We start from the raw sequence: 26,519 nt of genomic DNA on the forward strand, positions 1-26,519 counted from the left end.
GGTTTGTTGCTGTGTTGTTGCTGTGTATCTGTTGATGCTGTGATTACTGCACACTACTCAACTGATCACTCTCCTTCTTCCTTTCCTTTCCTTACCAGGTACACAATTGATACCATCAATGTAACTGAGAGTTTGAGCATGAATGCAAAAGAGAGGACCTGCAGATTGTTTTTATGTATACATGAACTGTTACATTAAATGTCATAAAATAGTTACATTTTCGTTTGTATAATAGAAGTAGCCTACATGCTCAGTATATCAATGTAGGTTAATGAATAATAATCATGTATGTATGCTGTTAGGTGAAAAACATTCCCAGGGTAATAGATTGTATTTTAGACTTAGTCTGATGGTGTAGTACATTCTATAATGTAGGCCAAAATAGGAAAACTACCCACATGAGTTAAAGTTCTTTCCCCTTTTGATAGTTTGTCACATATAAACTGATAAAGAACAAAGAATCAGTTCTAGGCCTCAATCTCAGGAAGGCCGAGCCCCAAATCGAAAAATCAGTTAGGCCTGTATCGGAAAAACAGGGCCCAAGTCTGGCCATCTCACATGAGCTAGGTTTGGGCCCATGATTTGCGGCTAGTTGTCCATAAGTGCAGTCACGTTTTATTATTCTGTAAAAGCACTTTAAATCCGGTTTTATAATCAACTAAGGCTATTTACTGCTTTCAATTGATAGAGACAAACACGACAAGAAACGTAATTGCTATAGGATATCCTTTAAAAATAACAACAAGATGAGCCTCGATAAAAATAAACAAAACGCAGATGCGGGGCCCTTGTTAAATGTATATTAGTGAAGCATTTAGTTTCCAGGACGAGTTGTTTAGCAAATCTCACAACCTTCCTAAAATAACAACACGCTAGACTCTTTAGGACGCGCCTTAATAAATCTTACCTTCGTAAATTCGGGTGCACATTGATGTGACCCAAATCCAAATCCCAACGGAATCGAAATGTGTTTCTAATCACGGGTACATTGATTGTGACGTGGTTCGAGATGCGTGTCCATGACGTTGCAAATTCATTTAAAAAATAGAATGAGATGAGCCTCGCCAAATAAAAATACAAATTGCGGGGCCCTCAGTAAATATTTGCTTTAAAAATTATTTGGACTTCGGGATGGACCGTTTAGCAAAATTCCACGGTCTTACCCAAAATAAATACGCTAGTCGCTTTAGGCGCGCCTTTAATAACTTAATTTCCTTAAACTCGGGTGCACATTGATGTGACCCAAATCCAAATCTCAACGGAGTCAAAGTGTGTCGACGACCACGGGTACATTGATTGTAACGCGGTTCGAGATACATTTTCACAACGTTGCAAGTCCTACAAAAATAACAGTGAATGATAAAAGCGGTTAAAAGATAAAAGTGGCACATAAGTTCATACTTGTATAAAATCAGATAACCAAGCCGAATATAACAATTGAGCGACCGTTCTAGAATCACGGAACTCGGGAATGCCTAACACCTTCTCCCGGGTTAACAGAATTCCTTATCCGGATTTCTGATACGCAGACCATAATATAGAGTCATTCTTTTCCTCGATTCGGGATTAAAATTGGTGACTTGGGACACCCTAAATCTCCCAAGTGGCAACTCTGAAATAATTAAACCAATCCCGTTTCGATTGTCCTTTAATTGGAAAAAACTCCCCTGCGCCCCGGGCGCGTAAAAAGGAGGTGTGACAGCTCTGGCGACTCTGATGGGGATTAGACCCAGAACCACTGGTTCAGGGTTAAGAATTCGAGCTTAGAATAATTGTTATTATTCGGCTTTATTTATTATCTGATTATTACATGTTTTGATCCTAGTGTGCTAAATGCTGCTGTTACCGCTTTGATATTATTTGAACTGTATATAAACTGTGCCGAAACCTTTCTCTTCTTACCTCCGGGGATGTGCTCACTGGTTGAGACTCCTTATTCTGTTAGTGTCATACCCTAAATAAAAGAGGCTCGGAAAGTTTCTAAGCCGGCTGGCCTTTTGGTTCCCGGAAAGGAGCTCCTTCCTCAACTCGAGTTGTCCGCTCGGGTACACTGTCTAGAACACCGACCCAGGTTTTGAACATTGAATAACGTGACTTCATGCCGGATCCCTAGTAGGAACGCTTATTTGCATCACGTTGCATATGACTTAGGGGACTCAACACAGGGGTTGGGTCCGTCTAGAACTAGCAACCTGATATGAAAAGACTATTCTGGTGCATCCTATTGTTTTCCGTGCATTTATTTGTCTCATGCCCGCATGCTGACCGGTGTTTGAATATTTGGAATATTGTGAAAAAAAAAGGAAATAACGGTTAGGAATTGATTGTTTATTGTTGAAAAAAAAAGAGAAAAAAAAACAAATACTGTCAAAACTCTGCCAAAATTTTGAAAAGTCGTTGTTCTGTCTTTCAAAAAATAAAATATCAATAGAAATATATAGTTTGTCTTATCATAAAAAATTAAAAAAAAAAAAGAAAAAAAAAAGACCCTATTCTTAAAATGGTTTTTTTTCTTATGAAAATAATAATAAAAAAAAAGTCTTATTTTGTCTTAACTTTTATTATTTGTTGCAAATATATGTATATATATATAAGTGAAAAATTCAAAAGTTTTTCTTTACTTAAAAATGTATATGTATCTTTATTTGTGGCAAAAGTATTTGTCTTGCTAAAGGTCTAGAAAAGTCCTTTCAGGCTCCCAGTTTTCGAAACAAAAATCCAAAATATTTTCCGTTATTAACTTCTTTAGAAAGTTTTTTTATATATATATACGAAAATTCAAAATTCACAAAAAATCGCATATATTTTGTTTTTATCAGGATAATTGTCGTTTGTTAAAATCTTATTAATAAATGTGCAGAATGAGCACGATGCCGAATGAACCCTTTTTAATCATGAGTAAAATTCCCCTCCAATTGCGGCTCTGGTGGAATGATTTGGGCAAAGAAGGGCATGACGAAATCAAGAAGTATCTAAAAGGCCTCACGAGTTTGTTGGATATCAGGCCACGAGGAGATATCATAAGGGCACTAGTCCCCCACTGGGATCCTGCGCACAATGTCTTCCGTTTCTCAGATTTTGAACTTACCCCAACTTTAGAAGAAATAGCAGGGTATATCGGCAGCGCTGAGACTCCTTTGAGACACAAATATCTGATTGCTCCAAGAGCTGTAGCAATACACCGGTTCCTGGACTCCTTAAAGATAGTCAGAACAATCCATAACCCTGACTTGGCAAAAGGTTTTTGCAGCATGAGTTTCATATATCAAAGATATGGTCACATAGGAGGATTCGACAAGCCAGAAAACCAGTTGTGCAGCAAAGGTAATCGCCAAAAGTGGGAAGAACATAGACGGATTGCTTTCATGATAGCTTTCTTAGGACTACTAGTATTCCCAAGAAAAGACGGGAATATTGACATAAAGATAGCAGGGGTCGTCAGTACGTTGCTCACACAGAGTGATAGTACGTTGGCGCCCATGATAGTATCTGATATATTCCGGGCACTCACTTCTTGCAAAGCCGGAGGAAGCTTTTTCGAGGGATGCAATTTGTTGTTGCAAATGTGGATGACCGAACACCTATGTCACCGAGCCCAGTTTCTGAGCCATGGATCCGCTGGAAAGACCTGCATAGAGGAGTTCTATACCAGAGTTAATGAAACCTACCTACCAGAAGGAGTCACAACATGGACCTCATATTTCCATACCCTCAACGCCAGTCAAATACAGTGGGCGCTAGGATGGTTACCGATCGACGAAGTCATATACATGCCAGCAGCCAGGCCCCATTTTCTCTTAATGGGACTTAAGAGCATTCAACCATACGCGCCGCATCGGGTTTTAAGGCAACTTGGGAGGTATCAGATAGTGCCGAAAGACGAGGATCTGAGCATCCAGGTAATCGAGATCAGTCTCGACGGCCAGTTTCCTGAAGCAAGGGTTCGTCAAATTTGGAGCCAATGTCAATACTTAGAAGCAAATACTTGTGTAATGAATCGGGCAAAAGGGGAAGTTTCGCCCGGGTATCAGGCCTGGTACAAAGGGGAGACATCATCTGGAAGACCGACCAAAAGATCTCACCTGCAAGAATTTGCCAAATCTTCACAAGAACAGTGGGGCTGGTTGGCCAAAGAGCAGGAATATCTTGTCAAAGCAGGCAAACTGAAGCAACAAGTTCAGGATATGAGGTTTGAGTGCCAATTACAGTCTGCTGCCCACAAGGGAGAAAAGAACAAGTTAATCAGAGAAGGCGAGATCCTCAAAGCTCAGATCCGGAGAATGAAAAAAGAGGCTAATAGCCAGCTGAGAAGCCGGGCGGATAAAAGATTGATAGCAGGGTTAAAGGATCAGGTTGCGGAATGCCAGGAAGATTTGGAAAAAGCCAGGGCCAGCACAGCAAAATTGCGAACCAAGTGGGCAAAGGGTGCGATGGCTCGGAGGCAGCGCCTGCAACGAGTCATAAGGGAGTATGAACTGAGCATCGGGACATTAAGGGAAACGAACGCCTCTCTTCGAAAAAGGATCCTCAAGCAAACACGAGATGCCCAAGCCGACAGAAGGCAATGCTACGATGCAATGACCAGAATGGAAAGGCAAATGGAGATGTTCCAGGATCAGCTTGCCAACAATGCGCAAACACTGGGGTTGAAGAACCAACAGATAAGGCATTTGTTCGCAGAAAGGGACAACATCCGGGGAAAGATCGACGAGATTGGGCATTACATCTACATGAGATGCCTGGCAAGCGAGCAAAAGCCTCGAAAGACCCTCCTCGTTTCCATCATGGGTTGCGTCCACCGAATCATGAATGAGTTGAAAAACCTGCAGAGGGACCTCACACCAAGGGCCGCGGAAAGGCCGAATGATGCCTCGCGGGTCCCTAAGTTGGAAAATTAATCTTTGGTTGAGTCCTGTTTATTTGGCTTTGCCGCTTTTCCATATGCTGTTTTCCTTTCTTTTAGTCAAAACGGGTTAAGAACTGTGGAGTCTGTACTATTGCTATTTCGCGCTTGATGTAATTTGTAATAGCAAAATTTTGAGAATGAATTTAATGATTTCACAAGAATTGTGTGTTTCTTTACTTTAAGGCAGAACTACGCCTGGTCTGATTCACGCGGGGACGTGATACGTAGGCAATCCCCATAAGATTCGACTGCTTTAATAAATAAAGAAAAGAAAATGTAAATAAAATAAAACGCAGAGTTTCGCAAAATACTTTAAAAGAGACGAATGAACAAGCCGGGATGACGCATGTGGTTTGAAGCAAAGCATGTAGAAACGGTTAACTGCCTAGGTGCATTGCATCCTCTTTGTGTTACGATCAAATCTGTTAAGCTCTAACACTAACAAAGTTTGTTGTTGTCTGATACCAGACAGTTAGTTGTTAAAGAATTCTGGCAACACATTCATACCAAACCAGATCCAAAGGACCGGTAGCAACAAGCATGACTACTTCAGAGAATAGTAATGAGGAAGAAAGGCCGATGAGCCAGTTGCTAAAAGAGGCAATGGAAAAGATTGAAAGGATGGGACTAGAGATACATGCAATGCAGCTAGCCCTGGCCAAAACACAAAAGAGCCCTGAGACACTGGGACACATGCCGGAGTACCCTCACTCTGGCCCTTCCACAAGCCGCCCAAATCCCCTCTATCATCAAGAAAGAAGCCCTCATGATTCCCAAGCTCCACCACCCCATCAACCTCTCCCAACACCCAATATTCCCATTTTTGTGGGACCTGCATCAGCCCCTTTGCAGCGAACGACCAGTGAGCCATTGTTTCAGGCTCACGATACACAATACTATCCCCCTGAGCCTACATTCCATGCACCCGAACCACAAGCTTACAATCCCCATTTGGAAGTACCGGCAGAGATTGAGAAGCCGGTTAAGGCCCCTGAACAGGATGAAGTGTTGAGAAAGTTCAAAAGCCTGGAGCAATCCTTCAAGAACTTACACGGGCTGGGCAATCAAGTCAGCGTGGCATACAAAGATCTGTGCCCTTTCCCAGATGTCCAACTCCCGGCTGGGTTCAAGATACCCAAGTTTGATTTATATGAAGGGCACGGTGATCCCATGGCACATTTGCGGGGATTCTGTAGCAAAATGAGAGGGGCAGGAGGCAAGGATGAGCTTTTGATAGCTTATTTCGGCCAAAGTCTGAGCGGATCTGCACTAGAATGGTAGACCAGGCAGGATTTCAGCAGGTGGTACACGTGGGATGATCTGGCGCAGGCTTTTGCAGGTCATTTCCAGTACAATCTGGAGATAGTCCCTGACCGTCTCACGTTATTGAGAACTGGGAAGAAACCCGGGGAAAGTTTTCGCGAGTTCGGATTCCGCTGGAGAGAACAAGCAGCTAGAGTCGATCCTCCCATGAGAGAGGGAGAGATGGTGGACTATTTTTTGCAGACATTGGATCCAACCTACTTTGGTCACTTGGTGACGACGGTTGGAAAATCTTTCAACGAGGTGGTCAAAATTGGGGTCATGATAGAAGAAGGTTTGAGGTCGGACAAGATCTTGAACTATTCGGCACTTAAAGCCACAACCCAGGCTATTCAAAGCGGCACGGGAGGTGTGCTAAGAAGAAAGAAAGAAGAGGTTGCCACGATCGAGGCAGGCAGTTGGTCCAGGGCTGGCAAGCCGCACTACAACCAACCCAGGCCTCACAGGTCAAGCTACCCATACAACCCACCACAAAATTTCTATCCACCTCGAGAACCACATTGTTTCGTACACCAAGCCCAGGTATACACTCAGCCTCCGGTTCGCCCACAATGGCGCGCACCGGCTCCCCAGAACATATATGCACCACCACAAAACACCTACCCTCCACCAAGGGCATATAGAAATCCTTCAGGGGCAGGTTTCCGAGGAAATCCAGATGCCAGGAATGACAGGTTGCGGAAGCAAAGAACCTTCACCGAACTAGGAGAAACCTACACCGCCGTGTTCCACAAGCTGCGGCAATTGGGTTTGGTTAGTCCTGTCCATACTCGGGAACCAAATCCCCCGCCTCCGAATTTGGATCGTTCAATCAGTTGTGAATACTGTTCAGGGATGCTCGGGCACGATACCGAGAAGTGTTGGAAGTTAAGGCATGCCATACAGGATCTTATTGACACCAATAAGATCGAGGTCCAGACACCGGAGGCCCCTAACATCAACCAAAACCCACTGCCAGCGCACCACGAAGCTCACATGATTGAGTTGGTGTGTGAGGGAGGAGAATTAAGAAAACCCTCACAAACAGTGATGATGATCCAAGCCGCCCCGAAGGAAGTCTTAACCAGTGGAGGAACAAGTGTACAGTCGCAGGGAGAAGGCGTCAAGCCGGTAGTAATATTGGGGAAGAGCCCGTCCGTCATAGCAAGCAAACCCGAGCCAAGCAAGTTGGTAATACCAGGGATCCTGCCTACACCGGCAGTCATGTTGAAAAGGGTATGTAGAGAACGGGTGACCATAAAGCCGGTGGTCCAACTGCCGATGATTGACAGCAGGGCTGTGCCCTGGAAATATGAAAAGGCAGTGGTGACGTACCAAGGAAAACAGGTGGAAGAAGTCAGTTGTGAAGCGCAAGGGCTGACTCGATCAGGTCGATGTTTTGCTCCGGTGGAGTTAAGGAAAACCAACCCAGTGGCAACCAAGAAGCCATTGTCAGAAGAAGATGCTGAAGAATTCCTGAGGAAGATGAAAGTACAAGACTATTCTGTGGTAGAGCAGCTGAGAAAAACACCGGCCCAGATCTCACTATTGTCATTACTCCTCCATTCCGAGGAACATCGTCGGGCCCTGTTAAAGATATTGAACGAGGCCCATGTACCCAGTGAGATTTCTATAAACCACCTGGAAACCATTGCCAGCAAGATTTTCGAGGTGAACAGAGTGACATTCTCAGATGATGACCTGCCGGTGGAAGGAACGGAGCACAATAAAGCTCTATACCTAGCTGTCAAATGTGAAGACTCGGTGGTAACCCGAGTATTGGTGGATAACGGCTCAAGCGCCAATATTTGTCCATTATCCACCCTGGACCAGTTAAAGATTGACCGTGGAAGAATCCGGGAGAATAGCATCTGTGTCCGGGGGTTTGACGGAAACGGAACAGCCACTGTGGGGGATGTTGTACTTGAACTGACCATTGGTCCGGTCCTGTTTACCATGGAATTCCAGGTATTGGACGCCGCGGTATCTTACAACTTGCTGTTAGGACGACCCTGGATTCATGCAGCTAAAGCGGTGCCTTCCACCCTACATCAGATAGTAAAGTTCGAGTGGGAAAGACAAGAGGTCGTGTTGCACGGCGAGGATACAACATGCACCATGGGCGGAACCATTGTGCCTTTCATAGAGACCACTGATGACAAGGGTCCCTGGGTCTACCAGATTCTCGATACAGGGTCGGCCAACAAAATTTCTGAAGGAGAAATCATCCCGCACCCTAGGGTAGCTGCCGCAACAGTCATGATGGTATCAGAAATGTTGGGTAATGGATTTGTGCCGGGAAAAGGCCTGGAAGTTGAACTTCAAGGGATAGTCCAACCTGTTTCCCTTCCTAAGAATCTGGAAACCTTCGGGTTGGGGTTCAAACCAACCGCAGCAGACAGGAAGGAGGCGCGAAGAATAAAGAAGAGGGTCTGGTTTCTGCCTAAACCAGTGCCACGCCTCTCAAGGTCTTTTGTTAAAGCAAGTGCCAAGGGGTCAGTGATCCCAAAGATTCGAGGACCTTTGATCGGTATAAATGAAGACCTGAATCAGAGTTTTGAGAGGCTGTTCGCGGATGTCAGTATGGTGGAAGCTGGAGAAGGTTCCAGCAGAGCAGAGATATGATTTGTGGGGCCTGAGGCCAAGACCAACAATTGGACGGTTACTCCTCTTCCTGTCCGAGGGGAGTCTTGGTAGTAGGCTTTGATTAATGTTTTGTTTGTTATTTGTTTGATCGGATTATTCAAGGGTGTAATCCAAATTTTACTTTCGTTTTTGTAAAAGTGTGAACCATTTTATCCCGCAAATTTAATAAAGTTCTCTTCTTTGGTCTCATTTTAATTTTTGTCTTGTTCTTTTTCTTTCTGAACAGTTCTCTTTTTACTGGTTCTAATGACATGGCATGCACAGCGGATCTTCGACCTAGTCTAATAAATCAATCTGAAACCGACTCAATGATGCAAAAGGTCGTTTGTGACGATAAATCTGAATGCGACGAAGGTGAAGCCTTCGAAGAAATAAACAGAGAACTGTGCCAGTTTGAAGAGAAACCCAAGCCTAACTTAAATGACACCGAGGCGGTGAATCTAGGAGACGCTGATAATGTCCAAGAGACCAAAATTAGCATCCACATTGAGCCGAATGTCAGAACAGAATTGATCAAAACTCTCAGGGAATTCAAAGATGTTTTTGCCTGGTCCTATGATGATATGCCTGGATTAAGCACCAATTTAGTGGTTCACAAATTGCCCACTGACCCGGCATACCCTCCGGTCAAGCAAAAACTAAGGAAATTTAAAACATAAATGAGTGTAAAGATCAAAGAAGAAGTGATTAAGCAATTACAATCGAAGGTCATTCGGGTCACTCGGTATCCCGAGTGGTTGGCCAATGTGGTACCAGTCCCAAAGAAGGATGGAAAAATCAGGGTGTGCGTTGATTACCGCAACCTCAACAAAGCAAGTCCCAAGGACAATTTTCCGCTGCCCAACATTCATATCTTAATCGACAATTGCGCAGGGCGCGAGATTGGATCCTTTGTGGATTGCTATGCAGGTTATCATCAGATCCTAATGGACGAGGAGGATGCCGAGAAAACAGCGTTTATTACGCCATGGGGCACCTACTGCTATCGGGTAATGCCGTTCGGGTTAAAGAACGCTGGGGCAACATACATGCGAGCAATGACTGCAGTGTTTCATGACATGATACACAAGGAGATTGAGGTGTACGTCGACGACGTGATCATCAAATCTTGGCGTCAGGAGGACCATATAGCAGACCTAAGGAGATTTTTTCAAAGACTCCGGAGGTATGATATCAAGCTTAACCCGGCCAAATGCGCATTCGGGGTTCCATCAGGAAAGTTGCTAGGATTCATCGTCAGTCGACGGGGGATTGAGTTAGACCCATCCAAAATTGAATCCATCCGAGATTTGCCACCGCCAAGGAACAAAACAGAGGTAATGAGTTTGCTGGGCAGACTCAGTTATATCAGCAGGTTCATCGCTCAACTCACAGCAACTTGTGAGCCCATATTTCGGTTGCTGAGAAAGGATGCTGCGGTAGGTTGGACAGCAGAGTGTCAGGAAGCTTTCGACCAAATCAAAGGGTATCTGTCTAATCCACCCGTATTGGTCCCACCTAAGCCCGGGAAACCCCTAATCCTTTACCTGACGGTCTTGGAAAATTCATTTGGTTGTGTACTGGGGCAACATGACGACTCAGGGAGGAAGGAGCAAGCCATCTACTATCTTAGCAAGAAATTCACAGTGCATGAGGTCAAGTACACTCAACTCGAGAAAACGTGCTGCGCCCTAACTTGGGTAGCTCAGAAGTTGAAGCACTACCTGTCTTCATATACTACTTATCTCATATCCCGCTTGGACCCATTGAAGTATATCTTTCAGAAACCTATGCCCACGGGAAGGTTGGCAAAATGGCAAATTCTGCTCACAGAGTTTGATATCATCTACGTGACGAGGACGGCCATGAAAGCCCAGGCGCTGGCAGACCATTTGGCAGAGAATCCCGTTGATGAAAAATACGAGCCCATAAGAACGTATTTTCCTGACGAAGAGGTAATGCATACAAATGAGTTGGAACTGCCTGAGGAACCGGGATGGAAGCTTTTCTTCGATGGAGCTGCAAACGCAAAAGGGGTTGGAATAGGAGCAGTACTCATTTCTGAAACAGGACGGCATTATCCTGTTACGGCTCAACTACGCTTCTATTGCACCAACAATATGGCCGAGTATGAGGCTTGCATTCTAGGTCTGCGCTTGGCTGCTGACATGGATGTCCAAGACGTCTTGGTCTTGGGAGACTCGGACATCTTGGTACATCAAATTCAGGGTGAATGGGAAACACGAGATCTAAAGCTCATACCATACCGACAATGCTTGCATGATCTGAGCAAGCAATTTCGATCGGTGAAGTTCAAACACATCCCGAGAGTTCACAATGAGGTTGCGGATGCCTTGGCCACCTTGGCATCAATGCTGCACCACCCTGACAAAATGTATGTTGATCCTCTACACATCCAGGTCCGTGATCAGCACGCCTACTGCAATGCCATAGAAGAAGAAGCAGATGGCGAACCCTGGTTTCATGATATCAAGGAATACCTCAGGATGGGGATATATCCAGAACATGCCTCTGGAGACCAAAAAAGAGCCCTCCGGCGGTTGTCGAATGGTTTCTTCCTCAGTGGGGGAATATTGTACAAAAGAACCCCGGATCTGGGATTGTTGAGATGCATAGATGCCAAGCAGGCAACAACGGTTATGGCAGAAGTACATGCTGGAGTTTGTGGGCCACACATGAGTGGATATGTATTGGCAAGAAAAATCCTTCGAACAGGGTGTTATTGGCTCACCATGGAACACGACTGTATCACTTTCGTGAGGAAATGCCATCAGTGCCAGATACATGGAGACTTGATTCATTCTCCGCCAACAGAGTTACATACGATGTCAGCACCCTGGCCGTTTGTAGCATGGGGCATGGATGTCATTGGGCCCATCGAGCCAGCAACGTCCAACGGTCATAAGTTAATTCTAGTGACCATTGATTACTTCACCAAATGGGTTGAGGCTAAAACCTTCAAATCAGTAACCAAGAAGGCAGTGGTGGACTTTGTTCACTCCCATATCATCTGCAGATTTGGGATCCCAAAAGTGATCATCACGGATAACGATGCGAACCTTAATAGCAGCTTGATGAGAGAGGTATGCCAACAATTCAAGATTACACACCGCAATTCCACCCCATATCGTCCCAAGGCGAATGGAGCAGTCGAAGCAGCCAATAAGAATATCAAGAAGATACTGCGAAAAATGGTGGAAGGGTCCAGACAATGGCACGAGAAATTACCCTTTGCTTTGTTGGGTTACCGCACTACCGTCCGGACTTCCATAGGCACAACCTCCTTATTTGTTGGTGTATGGAACTGAGGCCGTGATACCAGCGGAGGTCGAAATTCCGTCCCTCCGAATTGTCGCTGAAGCCGGAATTGATGATGATGAATGGATCAAAGCTCGCTTGGAACAGTTGAGCCTGATAGATGAGAAAAGATTGGCAGCAGTGTGCCATGGTCAGCTGTACCAGAAGAGAATGGCAAGAGCGTATAATAAGAAGGTGCGCCCTAGGAAATTTGAAGTAGGGCAGCAGGTATTAAAGAAGATCCTCCCACATCAGGTCGAGGCAAAAGGCAAATTCGCCCCAAATTGGCAAGGGCCTCATATCGTGACCAGAATATTGTCCAACGGTGCTTTGTGTTTGACAGATGTCGAAGGCAGATGCGTCGACATGGCTATCAATTCAGATGCAGTCAAGAGATATTATGCGTAACTTCTTCAATTATGGCAATTTTTGGTTTATTTGTTTGTATTTGGCATTTGTTGAATAATGAGATGACGGAGGCAATTCTTTCTTCTATCCAAACACTTTTAACCCTCGCTTCCCCCTTTGAGCCTTAAGCAATTTTTTTTTCAATACCCCTCTTTTGGAATCACTAATGGGAAAGATATGAAAAAAGAAAAGAAAAGAAAAAGAAAAGAAAAGAAAAAGACATGGAAAAAAATGAAAAGAAGGAAAAGAAAAAGGAAGAAGATAAAATCACAAATAACAAAACCGTGGGAACTACGTTTGACCTGATTCCTCAAAGAGGATACGTAGGCGCCTCACGGCTCGGTCATAGTATGCATCATAGCAAATATAGGATGCATAATGTACATAGTGTGCACAATATAGCACAATGTGCATAACGCACGTAACTCAACATAAGCGTAAAAAAATAATAATAATAAATTCCCCAAGCAAGAAAACTGGGGCAGAGGTTATGTTTTAAGTTCCAACAAAGGTTTGATTCCAAAAGTTGTAGCACATCACCCTTCAAGTTGTTTTCATTTTTATAGCCTTTCTTCAAACCTACACCAAAACCAACATGAACATCCAAAAGACCTCCCGATCAATGTTCGAGAGATGCCAAGTCCGGCAAATAAGGCCGAGAATAATACACCGATCCCCAGCAAAGAAGAGGATCGTAAGACTGGGAATGAGTTGATAGTCAAAAGAATCCCCGGAAGAGAGGGTCGTATCTACAACACCCCGGATTTTCGAAAGAAATAAAATGAGAGAGTCTTATCGGTGAAAACCTTCACAGGCACCGAAAGGCGATGTAAGATGAGGGATATGAAATGAGAGAGTCTTATCGGTGAAAACCTTCACAGGCACCATAAGGCGCCGGGAGATGAGAGAAAAGAGAGAGTCTCATTAGTGAAAACCCCTCGAAGGGCACTATGAGGCGACAAGACAGATCAGCAAAGCTACCACATTCGAAACGAAATGAACACTCCTTTATCATCCCCAGCAAGTCAAACCATCGAGCAGATCAATTGATACAAATAGACTGGGTCAGAATCTATGGTGCACGCCATGATCACGGGGACCAGTTGTGTCCTCCAGATAAGTTCTTTGGATTGTCTCCTCCCACAAAGTAATGGTTCAGAAAGTTTTTCTCTTTTCCATATCTTTATTTCTTTTCCTAAATTGTGTCTTGAAAGGATTTTTCAAAGCTTACTACCAGAAACCGAAGGGGAATTCATCCCAATGCAGGATAATACAAACAGTCTTAAGGGCCGGTCCCAGGCAATGCAGTGATTGTGCCCGGAAATTTTGGAAGAAGTAAGCTCCAAAAGGGAGTGGTTCCGGGAGTTAGAAGCAGACTCCCACATCATGTGTTTAAAGAAAAAGCAGAAAAAGGGATAAATTGAAAACCAATCCCCAGCAGGCTAGAGACCCCCAACAGGCAACTTTGCCCGCCAACCAATTATGGGGACAAAGAGCAAGGAAGGGGGAAGAGAGAAAGACGGCTTGCCAGAAAGGCACCCTCTACCACCACGATTAAAACTGATTAAATCCTTTTGTCTGCTGCAGGAAAACAAAGGATTGATGATGGCAGCAAGATGCACCGCCATGGAAGTCAACAAAAACCGGGGCAGAAAATTTTCTGCCGATCGTCGAAAATTTTCTCGGAAGAACGGGGAAACAATTTCAATACTTTTAAGTTCTAGGTCGCCCACCAGTATAATGCGGGAATACTTTTAAGTTCTAGGTTGCCCACCAGTATAATGCGGGAATACTTTTAAGTTCTAGGTCGCCCACCAGTATAATGCGGGAATACTTTTAAGTTCTAGGTCGCCCACCAGTATAATGCGGGAATACTTTTAAGTTCTAGGTCGCCCACCAGTATAATGCGGGAATACTTTTAAGTTCTAGGTCGCCCACCAGTATAATGCGGGAATACTTTTAAGTTCTAGGTCGCCCACCAGTATAATGCGGGAATACATTTAAGTTCTAGGTCGCCCACCAGTATAATGCGGGAATACATTTAAGTTCTAGGTCGCCCACCAGTATAATACGGGAATACATTTAAGTTCTAGGTCGCCCACCAGTATAATGCGGGAATACTTTTAAGTTCTAGGTCGCCCACCAGTATAATGCGGGAATACATTTAAGTTCTAGGTCGCCCACCAGTATAATGCGGGAATACTTTTAAGTTCTAGGTCGCCCACCAGTATAATGCGGGAACACTTTTAAGTTCTAGGTCGCCCACCAGTATAATGCGGGACTACTTCTAGCTCTAGATTTTGGAATCAGTCACCCCACCTGAAGACGGAAGGGTACAACAGAGATCCCCAAACGGGAAACAATAAAATCCCCAGCACCAAGAAGCAGACAACTGCAGAGGCAAGCGCGCAATTCAAAAAAAAGGAACGCGTCTGAAAATAAGCAGTTTGGGAACGTTGTAGCATGCCCAGTATAACAATTCTGATGAAAAGCCATACCGCTGAAGAAACCATTGAAAGATTTAAGGAAGAAGGCCATGTTCCCAGCAAATCAAGCAAAGTGATGAGAACTGACATTCAGAAAAGGTGAAGGACCAGCATCATCTCCAAGTTCACAAAATAAAGGCATCGGAGGAAAGCGTTAGCCGGCAAGAAAGCAAGGCAACAAGAACAAGTTGAAGATGGATAAGATCTCATGATCCTCAGTCTAGCTTAGCTTCTTGTTTTTCCTTTTAGAGCAATGTAACAGGGAGATCGGTTAAGCAATAGCATCTTACAGCAGCATACAATAGCGCACAACAGCAGCAAGCAACACAGTCACACGGTAGTCCCAGCTACCAAAATTTCCTGAACTACATTGACCTGATTCCTGTTTCAGCCCAGGATATGTAGGAAACCTCTGAAGCAAAGGTTCAGTCAAATCTTTTTCAAAAGATGCTTCACACGGAGTATTCGGACGGGCAAAAATCGCTCGCTTATCTTTGCGCGAAAACCCTTCGTGTCTTCGTGCAAAGAGGGGCAGCTGTAAGCACGTGATTTTTGCTTTACGAGCAATCGCTCCAAAAGAAAATAAAAATAGTGACAAATGATTTCGCTGTACAATTTTTCGAGTTTTCCATGACATGTGTTGTTAGTCATTTATGGGTCTGTCCATTTTACATCTAGTCATTACCAAACAAAAATACAAAATGCCTGTTGTTAAAAGAAAATTCAAAAAATATATGTATGTGTGCATCGTTCGTTCTAAGCTGTGATCTAACCATTTTTTATTTTTATTTTTTATTGTCCATTTATGTGTGTTTATCGTTGTGGGTGTCACTCAATATGTGTGTAGGTTTATTTTAATTTTTACATTGTTTTAGGAATTTTTGTTTAAATTGAAAAAAAAAGGAGAAAAGGAAAATCCGATTTGGGCCCCGAAACAAGGCCCAAAACCAAAGTACTGATCCAGTCCAAACCCAGCCTGCCCAAGCACGGACTCAAACGACGTCGTATCGGCGTCCCCATTTGAAGTCGTTGATCTGATTCAAAGGAACGGGCCAGATCAGGCTGTCCAACTCACCTCAACGACGCCGTTTCAGGCAAGTTGATCTGAGCCGTCCAACCTCATTGATCCAACGGTCCCTGGCTCCCTCATGACCCGACCTATTTAGCCGGTTTAACCCAACCCCTCACCTAAACCAAAATGACCCCGTTCCCATACCAAATGACCCCGTCCTGTTACCCACCAATAGATCTAAGCCGTTCAGATCACTTGATCTAACGGCTCCAATCTCTCTTCCCCTTCCATATATAAACTTGACCCTTTACCCCGCACCCCCTATCCGAACCCCCCCTTCAGTCATCTCCTTCCCCGAACCCTGAAACCCCCAAACCCTAATGCTGCCCTAGTTTCCCTTCCACTAAAACCCGGCGGCATGAACGCCGGTGGCCACCTCCCGAACACCCTAAGACCCCCTCACTCTCCTGAACATGGATCTGTTACTCCCTAGCCTCGAATCACTTTCGTTCGTCTCGAATCTTCATTTGAAGATTTGAGTCGAACCCGGATCTATGCCAAACCACCCCATCTTCATACCAGACACCCCCTGACCTTCCTCGTGACCAAACCAAGCTTGGTTTGGTCCGAATCTACCCACAACTCCCAAAAATCCAGATCTGAAAATCCAGACTTTAGAACACATGCACATGGGGAATCCGGATATCCTTAACGGGGGTTTGAGGTCTAATAGACCTTAATCAAGGTGTTCTCATGTGAGAACACCCTGATTAAAGTTTGTTCGGCCTCAAAGGGTCAATGTCGAGTCAGATTTGGTTCAGTTTTGTCTAGACATTTTTGGTAAGCTTTCTTTTCCTTTTTGTTTTATTCAACTGCTAGTTAAGTATGTTAGCATGTTCTATTGTGTTTGTTCGGTGTTTTCTGATACTTTTCTTAATTTCTTCCGTCTTTGTAAAGACCTTTTATTTGGTCAATTATTTTCTGTGTATGATTTGAATGTGTTCTGTGATAAACATGATCGTCGATTAGTTTAATCGGCAGATAAGTTAACTCATATAGGCCCCAGTAATTGAACAAAAATTGTCTGATGCCCTTTAGATCCCTAAACGTATTGTTTATGTGAGCGATTGATTATTACCTGTTATAATTAGTATAGTCGACTCGATAAATATCGTCGATTAGCTTTCTATAACTAATAAATCGAATGAGCTAATAATGTCGCATGACTAATTGAGCTTTGCCACTGACTGTATGCCCCAGCATTGTTTGAAATGGTTTGTTTGCACTGTAAAACTGACTGAAAAAGGTTCAGCCCAGGCAGTCTTGAGTTCGAACTTTCATCAGTTCAAAAAATGCCCTGATGCTGCAATAGGCAGGGGCAGTAATAATCAAGGTTGACAGGGGTATTCTGGGGTGTTAAAAAGAACAGAAGTAATTAGTTTAAGTGAGCTGACAACTAGGGTACTAATTTAGGATTAAACTAATACCAATGGGGAACAAGACACAAGGGTATGGGGCTTAAATTGAATAATAAAATGATGCCCATAACTCCTGATTAAACAAAACCAGGCGTGGGGAACCAAAGGGGCTGGCACAAAAGATGCTTAGGCATGGGCTTTAAGGGGTATGGGCAGACTGCAAGTTGCAGATGAGGGCAGCTTAGCTGCACTTGGTCACTTTGGCTTATAAATAGGCCATTTGAGAACTGAAAAAGGGCTGGACTTTTTAGTCTTCAGAAAAAAGAGAAAAACAAAGTGAAAATTTTCAGTCTTAAGGCTAGAGTTTTAATCTGAAGAGAGGTTTACTGAGTTTAAAGAAAGCCGAAAAACATAAGTTAGTTTCCAAATAGATTGTAACCAAACACCATCTGAAAGTTGAACAAGAATTCATATTGGTCAAGCTGTCTTGGCCAAGTTCTGTCGTCTGCAGTGACTGAGCTGTTTGTTGGTTGCTGAACTGTTGGTATTTGTTGCATTGAACTTCTTTTACTTCTGGTGTTCATTACTCTTCGTCTGGAATTATTGGTTTGGCACTCGACTATTTGCCGGTTTCATTTATTCTGGGAATCATTGTTGGTTGTTCGTGGACTGTGGAAAACAATCTTGGTTGTTGGTTTGTTGCTGTGCTGTTGCTGTGTATCTGTTGATGCTGTGATTACTGCACACTACTCAACTGATCACTCTCCTTCTTCCTTTCCTTTCCTTACCAGGTACACAATTGATACCATCAATGTAACTGAGAGTTTGAGCATGAATGCAAAAGAGAGGACCTGCAGATTGTTTTTATGTATACATGAACTGTTACATTAAATGTCATAAAATAGTTACATTTTTGTTTGTATAATAGAAGTAGCCTACATGCTCAGTATATCAATGTAGGTTAATGAATGATAGTCATGTATGTATGCTGTTAGGTGAAAAACATTCCCAGGGTAATAGATTGTATTTTAGACTTAGTCTGATGGTGTAGTACATTCTATAATGTAGGCCAAAATAGGAAAACTACCCACATGAGTTAAAGTTCTTTCCCCTTTTGCTAGTTTGTCACATATAAACTGATAAAGAACAAAGAATCAGTTCTAGGCCTCAACCTCAGGAAGGCCGAGCCCCAAATCGAAAAATCAGTTAGGCCTGTATCGGAAAAACAGGGCCCAAGTCTGGCCATCTCACATGAGCTAGGTTTGGGCCCATGATTTGCGGCTAGTTGTCCATAAGTGCAGTCACGTTTTATTATTCTGTAAAAGCACTTTAAATCCGGTTTTATAATCAACTAAGGCTATTTACTTGCTTTCAATTGATAGAGACAAACACGACAAGAAACGTAATTGCTATAGGATATCCTTTAAAAATAACAACAAGATGAGCCTCGATAAAAATAAACAAAACGCAGATGCGGGGCCCTTGTTAAATGTATATTAGTGAAGCATTTAGTTTCCAGGACGGGTTGTTTAGCAAATCTCACAACCTTCCTAAAATAACAATACGCTAGACTCTTTAGGACGCGCCTTAATAAATCTTACCTTCGTAAATTCGGGTGCACATTGATGTGACCCAAATCCAAATCCCAACGGAATCGAAATGTGTTTCTAATCACGGGTACATTGATTGTGACGTGGTTCGAGATGCGTGTCCATGACGTTGCAAATTCATTTAAAAAAATAGAATGAGATGAGCCTCGCCAAATAAAAATACAAATTGCGGGGCCCTCAGTAAATATTTGCTTTAAAAATTATTTGGACTTCGGGATGGACCGTTTAGCAAAATTCCACGGTCTTACCCAAAATAAATACGCTAGTCGCTTTAGGCGCGCCTTTAATAACTTAATTTCCTTAAACTCGGGTGCACATTGATGTGACCCAAATCCAAATCTCAACGGAGTCAAAGTGTGTCGACGACCACGGGTACATTGATTGTAACGCGGTTCGAGATACATTTTCACAACGTTGCAAGTCCTACAAAAATAACAGTGAATGATAAAAGCGGTTAAAAGATAAAAGTGGCACATAAGTTCATACTTGTATAAAATCAGATAACCAAGCCGAATATAACAATTGAGCGACCGTGCTAGAATCACGGAACTCGGGAATGCCTAACACCTTCTCCCGGGTTAACAGAATTCCTTATCCGGATTTCTGATACGCAGACCATAATATAGAGTCATTCTTTTCCTCGATTCGGGATTAAAATTGGTGACTTGGGACACCCTAAATCTCCCAAGTGGCGACTCTGAAATAATTAAACCAATCCCGTTTCGATTGTCCTTTAATTGGAAAAAACTCCCCTGCGCCCCGGGCGCGTAAAAAGGAGGTGTGACAAGAGGGACTCTATCTATTGGAACCAAATAGTGTCAAGTCTAAGGGTGTCTTTAGTAGTGATGTATTTTCAATTCCAAAAGAAAGAAATTCCATTTCAAAGTCAGTTTCCTTTTCTAGTTCAATTCAAGCTAATGTTGTTACTAATTTTAAGCTTTGGAATGTAAGGTTGGACACCACCTATTTTCAGTAATGAAACATTTAGAATTTCTTCAGTGTAAACCAGACTCTGATTTTATCTGTGATGTTTGTCCTAGAGCTAAACAAACTAGAAATCCTTTTCGTGTTAGCACAATAAGGTCCAAACATATATTTGAACTCATTCTTATTGACACATGGAGACCTTATAGGTCAACCACCTACAACGGTTTCAGATATTTTCTGACTATAGTAGATGATTATAGTAGAGGGACATGGATATTCTTGTTAAATACAAAGAGTAAGGCTTTTCCTATGCTCAAATTTTTTTGTCTATGGTTGAAAGACAATTCAATGTGAAGGTCAAGGTCATAAGGTCTGACAATGCAATGGAATTGAGAAAAGGTACAAGAGGCAGCTTATCTATCCTCTCAAGGAATTCTGCACCAATTGTCTTGTGTAGCAACTCCTCAACAATATGGGATTGTTGAAAGAAAACATAGACACCTGTTAGAAACTGCAAGGGGTTTAATGTTTCAGTCTAAACTGCCTATGAGATATTGGGGGAAGTCTATCCTAACTACTATACACCTTATTAATAGGATGCCCTTTAGTGTTCTTAAAGGAAAGACACCATATGAAGTTTTGTTTCAGAAAAAATACTAAGTATGATTACTTGAGGAATTTTAGTTGTCTTTGTTATGCTTCAACACTAGCTCAAGGAAGATGAAAATTTGATGAGAGGGAAACATCTTGTGTCTTTCTTGGGTATCTCCTTCATCAGAAGGGGTACAAGTTGTTGGAATTGAAAACAGGAAAGGTATTTGTGTCAAGGGATGTGAAGTTTCATGAATCACAGTTTCCCTTTGTTGAAAACAAGACTTTACACCAACCTATATTCCCAAATTCAACCCTCACCATAGAACCTATACATCTATATCCATCAGATGATCAACTCTCACCCACTTCTTTAGAGCCTAAGAATTCTGATAGTTTTTCCCCACCTTTACAAAGATCTCCTTATACTTGTACTTAACAGTCTCCTAGTCCAGCCTCTCTTCAACCTAGTATAGACACATCACATCACATTTCAACTCCCCTGCCCAATCACCTAAGCAGCTTACACCAGTGAGAAGATCAGGAAGGATATCTAATCAACCAGTTTACTTAAAGGATTATGTGTGCAGCAACATCATGGTCACAAATGTGGGAGCTGCTTATTTCAATCAACCAAGTAAACCTAGACAATACTGTTTTTCCTCCCTATCACCTAATGATCAACACATAATGCAGTCTATTTCTACACTCACTGAACCTACCACTTTTTCTCAAGCTTGTCAATATCCAGGTTGGATAGGTTGGATAGGTTGGATAGAGGCGATGGAATCAGAAATCAAGGGCCTAGAAGACAATCACACATGGGATGTGGTTTAATTGCCTAAAGGAAAAAGAGTTCTACTTTGTAAATGGGTGTATAAGGTAAAACACCTATCTGATAGAAGGATTGAAAGATTGAATGCAAGGCTGGTGGTCGGGGGGATATTCAAAGAGAAGGGATAGACTATAGTGAGACTTTTTCACCAGTAGTGAAAATGACAACTATAAGGTGTTTGCTCACTATAGTAGCCAAGAGAGATTGGAATGTCTTTCAATTGGATGTCAACAATACATTTTTGCATGGAGATCTTTAGGAAGATGTATACATGAATTTTCCCTCAGGTGTGACACCTCCTAATCCTAAACATGTATGTCTTCTTAGGAAATTACTGTATGGTTTGAAGCAAGCCTCTAGGCAATGGTATGCCAGGCTTGCAAGTGCTTTGAGTTTTAAAGGGTATTCATCATCATTAAATGATTATTCTTTATTCTTTAAACGTACAAGAAAGTTAATTTCTATTATAGCTGTGTATGTAGATGACATTCTACTTACTAGGAATGATTTTGAAGAAGTTCAGCATATCAAAGATTTTCTCAATACTTAATTCAAGGTCAAAATTCTAGGAAACATATATTATTTTCTAGGAATGAAAATTTTGAGAGAAAAGGAAGGCTTTATTGTGAATCAAAGGAAATTTACCTTAGATATGCTACAAGAATTTGATGCCTCTCACATGAAATGAGTTAGCTCTCCTCTTGATCCCTCTTTTAACCTTGACTCTAATGATGGACGACCTTTGGTAAATCCCACTATGTTTCGTCACTTGGTTGGGAAGTTGAATTATTTGACCAATACTCATCCAGACCTCTCATTTGCAGTTCTTTCTCTCAGCCAGTACATGTAGAGGCCTTGTCTCTCTCATTTCACTGCTGCATTGAGAGTATTGAAGTATTTGAGCGCATATCCGGGTCAGGGTATTCTTCTTTCAACAGCACCATCGTTTTCTCTACTTGCATTATGCGATGCAAATTGGGCCTCTTGTAAGGAATCCAGAAGATCTGTAGGTGGATTTTTCATCAGACTTGGAGGAGCACCCATTTCTTGGAAATCAAAGAAATGATTATCAATATCTTTGTCATCAGCAGAAGTGGAATACAGATCTATGAGACGAGTTACAACATAACTTACTTGGCTTGTTCGACTCCTTGAAGATCTCTCTACACCAGTGACTCTTCCCATTCCACTTCACTCTGATAGCAAAGCAGCTATCCATTTCGCTCGTAATCCCGTCTTTCATGAACGGATAAAACATGTGGAGATCGATTGTCATTTTGTCCGTCAACAATTTCTCTCCGGGCTAATCACTTTGTCTTTTGTTCCTTCTAAAGATCAATTGGTGGTTCTCTTCACTAAGCCACTTTCAGGGGTTTCTCATTCAGAGATTTTGAGCAAGTTAGGGGTCACAAGGTTACCCTCTAACTTGAGGGGGATGTTGAGAAGAAGGAACCCCATTCTAATTATAGGATCCATGGAGTTATCAAGGACAAAGAAGAAGAAACAAAGGGGATGAAGAAGAATAAGAAGAAGAGTAAAGTGGAGATGAAGAAGTAGAGTAAAGTGGTCCACTGAGAGACTTCGATATATTTGATATTGTCTGAACATCTTTTGGACACACAGATTGGCCTACAAGCTTATTGGGCCTTTTACATTATTTGGTCTCACATTTAGAGTTTGGGTTTACTAGTATTGGGCCAGCTGAAGATGAAGCCATATTTTATTTTAGGAAAATTTTCACAAAGCACCATCTTTAGTAGTAATTAGCCATCTATAGATACCATTTCTTATATTACGGATTACATATACCTTTTCTGTGGTTATAAGATGTATATGATGTATTTAAGCTATTGTATTCATGAATACAGTAGCAAAAATAGGCGTAAATCAGGGAAGTCCAGCTAATAAGTTGTTGTATTCGAGTATATTCGACTGTATTCATGGAGTGAAACATGGGATTACAGCTGGACAGATTATTGTATTCGACTGTATTCACGGCGTGAAATAGGGGATTACACTATTTTTAAAACGGAAAGTGAATCAATTAACATAATAGACTCCTAATATAACTCAACAAACTCAATTATAACACACAAATTTTGTATTTTTCAGTTATAAAAAAGATTCTCAATTGAAAAATACCCCAAAAATATAGTAATCTTCAAAGAAATTATATAATACATTTGAATACATAAATTATATTAATTAAAAAAACATATGAATACATTTATGGCATATAGCGAGACAGTGAATACAATGAAATACATAGAATACAGCGAGATACATTGAAATACAATGAGAAAAAAAGACAGTGAGTACAATGAAATACATGGAATACAACGAGATACATTGAATTACAATGAAAAAAAAAGACAATGAATACCATGAAATACATGAAAATACAGCGTGATACGTTGAAAATACATTGAAATATATTAACAGAAAATCAAGTTGCTCAGCCTCAAAATCCATCGTCTTTGTTAAAGAACAAACCCTAATTTCTGGCGAATCCGCCGTCGAGCAAAAACCCTGAATCCCAATGTTCCCACGCCGCCGTCGATCGAAGGCTTCATATCCTTTGGATTTGCCCCCATGGCATTGGAGAGTTCAGTACCCGAAATCCCACAAAGTCCGGTAAGGTACCTGGAAGTTGATTTTGTCGGGTCTGAATTTGAATGACGAAATTGAAAGTCCATTAACGTCGGCGGTGAGAGTGGCCGACGATATGATATATGTCGCCGTCGGGAAAGACTTGAAGGAGAGTGAACCTGCTCTGAAGTGGGATTTGCACAAATCCGGTGGAAGAAGAATTTGATATATATGTCCTTTTTATTTTTTCCAAATTGATATGAAGAGAATGACATGTATCAAAGTAGAGAGAGAAAGAAAATATTCTAACTGAATAACGTATTTAGTGGCTTAGAGGTAGGAGGTAACCAAAATTAGATATTTTACTATAAATAGTAAAAGATATCTATAAAATATAATTTTTTTAAATGGTATTTATTTAAAATAAATAAGATGTTAATCTTTGCTATAGGAGGTAAAAATTCCTTTATTTTGCACATTCTTTTATTGTTGTAAATAGCATGTGATTAGTTATAGAATAGCCCACAGGATAAGGGGACAAGTGTATAGGTGGTTATTCCTTATATTCTTTTTGGTGTAAATAAATAGTACACTACAGTAGCTGAGGAATTCAATTGAAAATATACAATATTTTTTCAAAGTCAGATTTATTCAAATCTTTCAAATAGAGACCCGAGGAGGTATCCGGGTCATAAAGAAGTGTTGGATTATTTGAATGATTTTACGGTTGATTTTGGGCTTACTGGGTTTGTGAGATTTAGGATGGAAGTGGGCCATGTGGGATTATTGGAGAATGGAAAATGGAAGGTTAGTTCTAAAAAGAGAGAGAATGATGCTGTGTTTGTTAATGAGGAATATGATGTTGTAGTTATATGCAATGGACATTATACTGAACCAAGAACTGCTGATATTCCTGGTAAAAAATTGATCTTTAGTTCTTTCTAGTTGAACAGAGTACTATTTTCTTTGGTTGCTTTTTTCAATTTCTCGTGATTTTAGATTCTTTGATATAATAAGTCAAATAATGATTGTCTTCTCGTAACTGAGTTTCGTATGGATATTTCAAGTATTTGGTAATCCAATTATACTTTGATGTTTAACTCTTCACATTTGAATAGAATATTGGAGTATCTCCTTTAGTCCCGTTTCAATTTGTGGTAATTGTAGATTCTTTGAGGGAATAAGAAGTCTTTATAGATAAAATTTGGCATGAATATTTCAAGTATTTGGTAATCCAATTGTAATAGCCATTAGCCAGGTTGATTTGTACATTAAGCTAACAGTTCCATCCTTCTGTTTTATTTGTGGTGGCCGATCAAAGTTGATCATTTTGAGCATCAACATTATGTGCATGCTGTTTGTCATGGTTTTTCTTAGGAAATTTTGTCTTCCCATCTGAATTGAAATGTTTTCTCCTTTTCTCTTTCTGTTGTTGAGGCAGTGTCACAACAAATAGTGAATTGTATTGGTCAAAATCTGACCGTCACGATCGAGTTGACCGACGTCCTGTCTAATTAACCGGGCAGTGAAAGTTAATAGAGCTCACTCCCTTTCTCCTCTATGACATCCAACGAGTCGGTAAGAGTGACGCCTAAAATCATGACCAAGACACATTGGTGGCAAGAGGACGTCGAGTCAAGCAAAGGGCAAATGTGCCTCGATTATATATAGCCAAGGAAAGCTTTCAACAAGGGGGCTGCTCCTCCTACCTCTCTCTAGAAAATGAAAAGCTCTCTTCGTGTATTCAGGAGACAGAAGAAATGGCCTCTAGAAAAATATGTAAACCTACTTCTTCATCGATTGATGAGAGATGCAACATTGAATTATAAGATCATTCATATTTCTTTCATCCCATGTGCGATCCTTACTCTTAGCTTCTCGATCTGGAATTAATTATGTCCGATAAGATTTACCCCTTCATCTTTGATTGATTTGTTCAAAAAGGTTTTAATATCTTTTGAGTCAAATAATTTGGCGCCGTCTGTGGGGATTTCTTAGTGAAATTTCCTAGTTTATCCCAGATTGAAGCCAAGAAACACAATGACCCACAAAAAGAAGCGCGAAGGGAAAATCCAACCCACGCGAGACACGAGAGCAGCGCAGTAGGGGAAGGAGAGCCGAGTAGAATTACCAAGCTTAGAAATCCTTGCCCCATCAACTATCGATATACCAAACAAGGGAAACGATGTTACCAAACTGTTCTCCCCTACCGGACCACCAGACGAGAGCGAGGAAAATATCATGCTCACCTACATTTTGTCCAAGCAAGCACATAAGACTCGCGCGGGTGAACGCACAAAGGAATATCTAGATTGAAGAACTAAGAAATTGCTTCAGCACAACCGAAATACCTCCTGCCGGCGATATCTTTGGGCCGGACGGTAGGAGTCAGGCAAGAAAACTATAATGCGTGCACAACGCAAACCTAAGCGAAACGTCAACGTCTCATATTCACCAACTCTACACCTCCTGATGCAAGCAATATCAAACGG

The 26,519-nt window shown here is 41.8% G+C and overlaps 1 pseudogene; it reads left to right on the forward strand.

Annotated features, from left to right (window-relative positions):
- Positions 1-26,519, forward strand: part of LOC107764646 (flavin-containing monooxygenase FMO GS-OX-like 4) — an 83,390-nt pseudogene that overhangs the window by 47,985 nt on the left and 8,886 nt on the right.

The sequence above is a fragment of the Nicotiana tabacum genome, chromosome 8 (genome assembly GCF_000715075.1).
Source record: "Nicotiana tabacum cultivar K326 chromosome 8, ASM71507v2, whole genome shotgun sequence".
Classification (NCBI taxonomy): Eukaryota; Viridiplantae; Streptophyta; class Magnoliopsida; order Solanales; family Solanaceae; genus Nicotiana; species Nicotiana tabacum.